A 6,003-nucleotide genomic window follows, 5' to 3' on the forward strand; every position below is an offset into this window, starting at 1 on the left:
ACTTACTAGCAAAAAGCTGCTTAATATTTTAATTTGCGAGTTAAGAACAGAAAGTTTGCTACAGTGGTCTAGTCTTGTGACAAGTGTTCCAAAACACTAAAGACCCTGCTACATGAGTTTTGGGACCTAATTGGGAAGGACTGTACCAGTTCGTAGATGTTTTACAGCCAGGCACATATAAACTTGCTCGATTAAACTGTGAACTGGTCGGAAGACATTGGAATGGCGAACATCATAGAAAATATTATCAGTAACGCTGGTCGCAAGGCATTTTTATGCCCATTTTTCATGTCCAGTGTATTTCTTATTTTTGTTATTTTTTGTTGTAATGGCTCTGCTTTGCCCATTTTCTGTAATACCCAATCATCCCCTAGAATATTTTTTTTTACCTCGTTGAAATGCACATTTATGCCCTTTTTAAAATGACCAGTTACTTAATGAAATTCAATTCAATATGTTTTCATTCAAAAAAATTCATTACTCATACAAATTTTTATGATTCAATAGACACAATTTTGTCTAATTTATTATGATTAATTTACAAGGGACCGTGCTTAACACATTCAAATTTTGCCAATTTTTGTTATTTTTAACAAGTATTACTTAACATGTGTGATTTTTCCTACAAGTATATTGCTTTATGATTTTATTTTGAGCAACAGGATTAGCTCGAACAGGCCTGGTCATTTGGAAAGTGACCAATGATTTACCTCCTCGATCACGTAGGGGGCATATATGGTATACATCATCACTCATAAGAAAAAGACTAAAAAGAACAATTTAGTAGTACTTAGAATTTTTTTAAAAAAATTTATAAAGTGTTGTGCTTTGTTAAAAAAGAACATAGAAATTAAAAACTTTGCTTGTTCACACGACCAAGAAAGTTGGAAAACTTATATTGCATTAAATTGTTATATCTAGCCAAAATTAATGAGCAGTATAATACATGTAATAGAAGAAACATATTACACATAATACCCAACATTAAAAGCTGCTCCGACAACCAATATTTTTACACCACGAACCTTATTGTTCAAGTGTCCAAGAAAAAATAAAAAAAATATGAACAACACAGGATCACTAGTCGATGACCTCATCATCAACCTCACCCTGCACTTTTTCACCATCTGTCGTCAAGGTGATTTCTAGACTAGGAGCCTTGGGGGAAGCAACTTCAACTGTCTCGGGAGCAACATACTTGGCGATCTCCTTCTCCCGGAGCCTAGCGGGAAAATATTCAAAATTTCCTACTTATTGTTATTCCAAAATATAATAAAAATAATTAAAGGCAACGTTTTTTAATCTAGACATGTCCAAGGAGTTCTTCTCTTTTTGTTGGGCGAGTTCTTCTTCGAGCCTCTTCAGCTGCTCCTCGTTGTCATTTTGCCTTCAGTTCCTCCTCGAGCTGCTTTATTCGCATTTCGTTGCTCTTCTATTTCAGCTCATGCTCCTTAAAGATATAGGTTTGCCTCGTTTCCTTCTCCTGGAGTGCCTTGATCACCTTGCTCTTCCCCTCAATTTTGTTGATCTTCCCTTTTAGGTCCTCCTCGAGCTCCTTGGCCGCCTGATGGTTTATTCTATTAACTTCTTTGAATTTATCCAAAGTGGCCTTAGTCTTCTTGAGCTTGTCGGCGACCCTTTTTGCTCAAGGTCGAGTATGAGCAAGGGTCATCATGCCCTAAAAATTTTGAAAAGTCAAATTCAAGCAGGATATGTAGATAAAAAATACAAATAATAAAGGAAAAGGTGCTTACCAATAGAACCATTGACATGGTCCAACCAAAAGCTTGGTCTACAAAGGTCTCCTCGAGAGTCGTAAAGGCCTCAACACTTAGGTGGTGCTAAGAAAGCTTGAGGATTTTGGTGCAAATAGCCTCGACACAAGCCTTGAGGCGTTGAATTATGTTCTAAGAAGTGCTCGGGGTTAACTATAAAGGATACCAGAGAGTTGTTCGATGGAGGAGGAATCTGGTTGGCTGGAGGAGTCTGCTCGGGCGAAGCCTGGTTGGGTGTAGGAGGAGCTGCTGGGGCAATAGGATCCTATCGAGGCTGCTTGACCGGATGTCACTCTCTGCTCGACCCGGCGTCAGTTTGAAGAGCTTCTTCCTTCTCCCTAATGCTTATTCTAGTTGCTCTTCTCCTCATGGGAGTAGGAGTAGCCTAGGGCTGCTCGTTTTGTCCCATCTCCTCACCGCCTTCTTGCTCGGTAGCTCTCCCATCAGTCGAACTTTGTCTAGTGGGGCTCGAGCAGGCCAACCAGCCTAAGGTTGTCATTATTTACTAGAAGCCTACAAATTTTATCGTCGTGAGTGAGGATGTCTAGCATGGCTGCTCAAATGAGCATGCCTGAAGTAGGAGGGGGCCTTTCCCATGGGCCTAAACAGCGAAAATAGTGAAGCATAATAAGCTAAGTACTAATTTATAAGAGAAATAAAAGAAAATAAAAATAAGGAATGGCTCGTCACCTCCTTGCTGGAAGGAGAGATTTTCCAGCGACCAGGTCAGTTGTCAGAAAGTATTCCTTAAAGTAGGCCCCCACATTGCTCCTAAATGGGGGGTCAGTTAGGAACACTTGCCATGTTTCTTTACTTGTGTCCCTATGGCAGAAATAAAAGAATCCAGTACTGTGTTGACCTGAATTATACTTGAGGTCGAATAGGTAATGGACCTCGTGGGGAGTTGGAGGAGCCCACTTATGAAGATGGTAGAGGATATATAATGTTGAAAGCATTAAATATATGTTAGGAGTAATCTGGATATATTTAGGAGTGATCTGGAACGGGGCAATGCCAAAATATTTAACTACACCCCTAAAATAGTTATGAAGGGTTAATGTGGCCCCAGCTTGAATATGGAAGCACGAATAGGCGCTGAAGGCTCCACCAGGCAAGTTAGCGTGTTGGCCAGCTCGAGGAGTCACCATGTTTATCCCCCGAATACCATATTTCTTGAGGTAGTTTTCTAGAGCACTGCTCAAAAGAGTGTTGGTTGGGATGACATGCCATGCCATGCCACATCATTCTTCTTCTTTCGAGGCTTGAGCTTCACATAGAGTCTTAGGGTGTTGGTCACCTCCACAACTGGTGCAGCCACTGCAGGCTGCTCATTTTGCATTTGTTGATGGGCATTATTCCCACTGGTCACTTGCCTTGCAATATGTGGGTTCGCAGCTGCTCGTTTCCTTGTTGTTTGCTTAACTCTAGTCATATCCTGATAATAAAAAGCAACAATTACTACCTCTTCAACAAATTAAGTCCTGCTCGTTGCCCTCCCACTAGTCAGGACTCCAACCGGGAGAGTATCAATAGAGATAGGATGGACAACATAGGTCCCATATTTTTTGGATGGGATTTCTTCCCAAGCTAAATAGGAGCTTCAAGAGTATCGCGGTTGAGATCAATGTCTGGTCGATTGTGATCCACATCTTCGACCAACATTTGAAGAAGGTCAGGGTCTATTGAATAATCACATCCACAGTGATTGCGTGTTTACATCTGGCAATAAAAACAGGGGAAGTGAATTATTCGACCAGCATATGTGCGCCTAAGCAAGGTGTACTGCTCGAATAAACGCGATATTTATTCGACAAGGTATAAAAGTGGATCCAAAAGGTAGTTGAAAAGTTTTTTCACAAACTTTTCCACTTACCTTTTTGAGAGGAAAATCCCACTATTTTTTCAGAGGTGAACAATCAAAATTTTCTTCGATTCTATGGATTTTTCTAGCATCAAACATACAATCAAGCATACCCAAAGCCTAGAGTTCATTTTCCTACTTCCCAAACACACATTTTCCCAAAAAATCAATAATTTTTCAAGAAAAACTCAAAAAGCTTTATTAGTTTTCTCAAGAACATCAAGAACACGAACGTAAAAAAATACACAACTACCACATATTTTGCAATAAATTACAGAAGGAAAAATGTAGATGATTGCGAAAACTTACTTGTTCGATGATCTTGAAGAAAAAATGGATACAAAGACAAATTGAAGGAGCAGAGAATCAAGAACAAAGGCTTCTGGTTTGAGAGAGCTTTCGAGAAATAAAGAGTTTGAATTTTTATTAAGAAGGTGAGAAATAAAGGGGAAGAGGCAAATGCTATATATCCCTCACTACCCACATGCAAGAAGCTGACGTCATAAAGAAAATTTCATCATGATTTTTTGAGATGATGTGACGTCAGCTGCATGGAGAATTGAACTGTTGCTTGTTTCCATTAAAATAAAACCATCATTGCTACCTAAAAAGTAGTGTCAAGCTGTAGTGAGAACCAAAAATTGTTGTTTGCCTTATCAAAAAAGTATCATCATTGTGTGTAAAAGTGGTACTACGTTTTTTGGTTTGTCAGAATTTTAAAAGGCACCAACTTGATCGAAGCATGCAAGTTTATCTAGTGTTGGTCGCACTAAGATAAACTTGGGGGGCCAAATGTTTAACCCAAAATTGGACATGATGATGTGGCGTATGAAGAGGACACGTGGAAGTAAATAACATTGAAACTCCCAAGAGCTGGTCGAGAAGAAAGAGTTGCTCGAGTGTGCTTCATCGGGATAAAGGAAGTTATTTGCCTTGCAGAGATTGAATTTCCACAGAGCTCGCTGCTCGAGGGGAAAAAGGCTGGTTGAGGGCACAACAACCACCTCATAAAGTCACTCAAAGGAAGAGCTGCTTGAAGAACAAGTCATTCAATCATAATGACTCGGATTTTGTTAGATATTTATGTAACTGATATTTGAATGTATTTTCATATTATTTTGAATATGTAATCAGTAGTAAGAATCTCACACTAAATGTGTAGGGCCTAGATTATTTGTAGGGCCCATAACCCATTAAGAGACTCTATAAATAGAGATCTCTCACAATCATTATTTTCTATGTGCACTTTACATACAAAATTCCTATCGAATTGTATTATCTCGCGGGCTTAGGAAACTCTGTTGAACCCTGTTCTTCTTCAACTTTAGTATGAGACCTTCTTGATTACCAACTTTTGGACGTATGTCATTACCAACTTTTGGGGCCGAACCACTATAAATTTCTTATGTCATTTTACTTGATTTTAGCTCTTTAACTTATTTACTATCATTTAAATTAACTCAGTGTCGTTGACCAAAATGTTGGTCAACATGTTCAATAATGAGTTAATGGTACTTAAGGATTCTATTTTAAACTAATAATTTTTAATTTCAAATTATTTAACTAGAATAAAATAACGTAATCCAACATTGGACCGCGTTATACAAAAGTCCCCATGCAATGCACATTCACGAGTGTGTGCCACACAGTGGTGATGTGATAGTGACAATATTATAAATAGTTGCAACACTACATTTATCTTATTATTTTATTACTTTAATTATATTGAATTTAGTTTAAAATTAGTTTTAAATTAAATAAATATTATTAAACTCTAGGCATATTATAATATATATAAGTATATTATTCTATTAAGAATAGAATAAGCAAAAATATTTTTTTAGAAAATCTAGCCTCATGTTCTAATATGATCCTATCTTGATCTCATAAGTTTCTCATATCAAGTGAAAACAAAAAGTTAAGGAACTATTGGTATCTTTATGAGTCCAAACTCATCTTGAGATGTAAAGATCTTACAATAAGGCTTTGGTGTGAGATTTATTTGCTTGGATAGGATGATCGTTTACTATACGAGCAAGGATTCTTGATAGATCTTCAAAGGTATAAAACCTTTTATATAATCATTTATTTTATAAAAAGTTTTGAAATTAACTAGGCCAACAAATGTTTTTTCTTGTGTATTCTAAAAATCGTTCCCTACACAAGGGACATTTCTTAAAGGAAAGACAAACAACCCATGTTGGAAGGGTATGTGTATGGCAGGTTTGAGAAGAGATATGGTGATCAGGGGATTTCCACATCCCCATCTCAACCTAATGAACTTGTCCTATTGAAAAATATTTTCACGATAATGCAGTAGGAGAGCAACCGCCTAACAATGGAGCATTAAAATTTGCCTTTGATACC

Source organism: Humulus lupulus, chromosome 6 (genome assembly GCF_963169125.1).
Source record: "Humulus lupulus chromosome 6, drHumLupu1.1, whole genome shotgun sequence".
Classification (NCBI taxonomy): domain Eukaryota; kingdom Viridiplantae; phylum Streptophyta; class Magnoliopsida; order Rosales; family Cannabaceae; genus Humulus; species Humulus lupulus.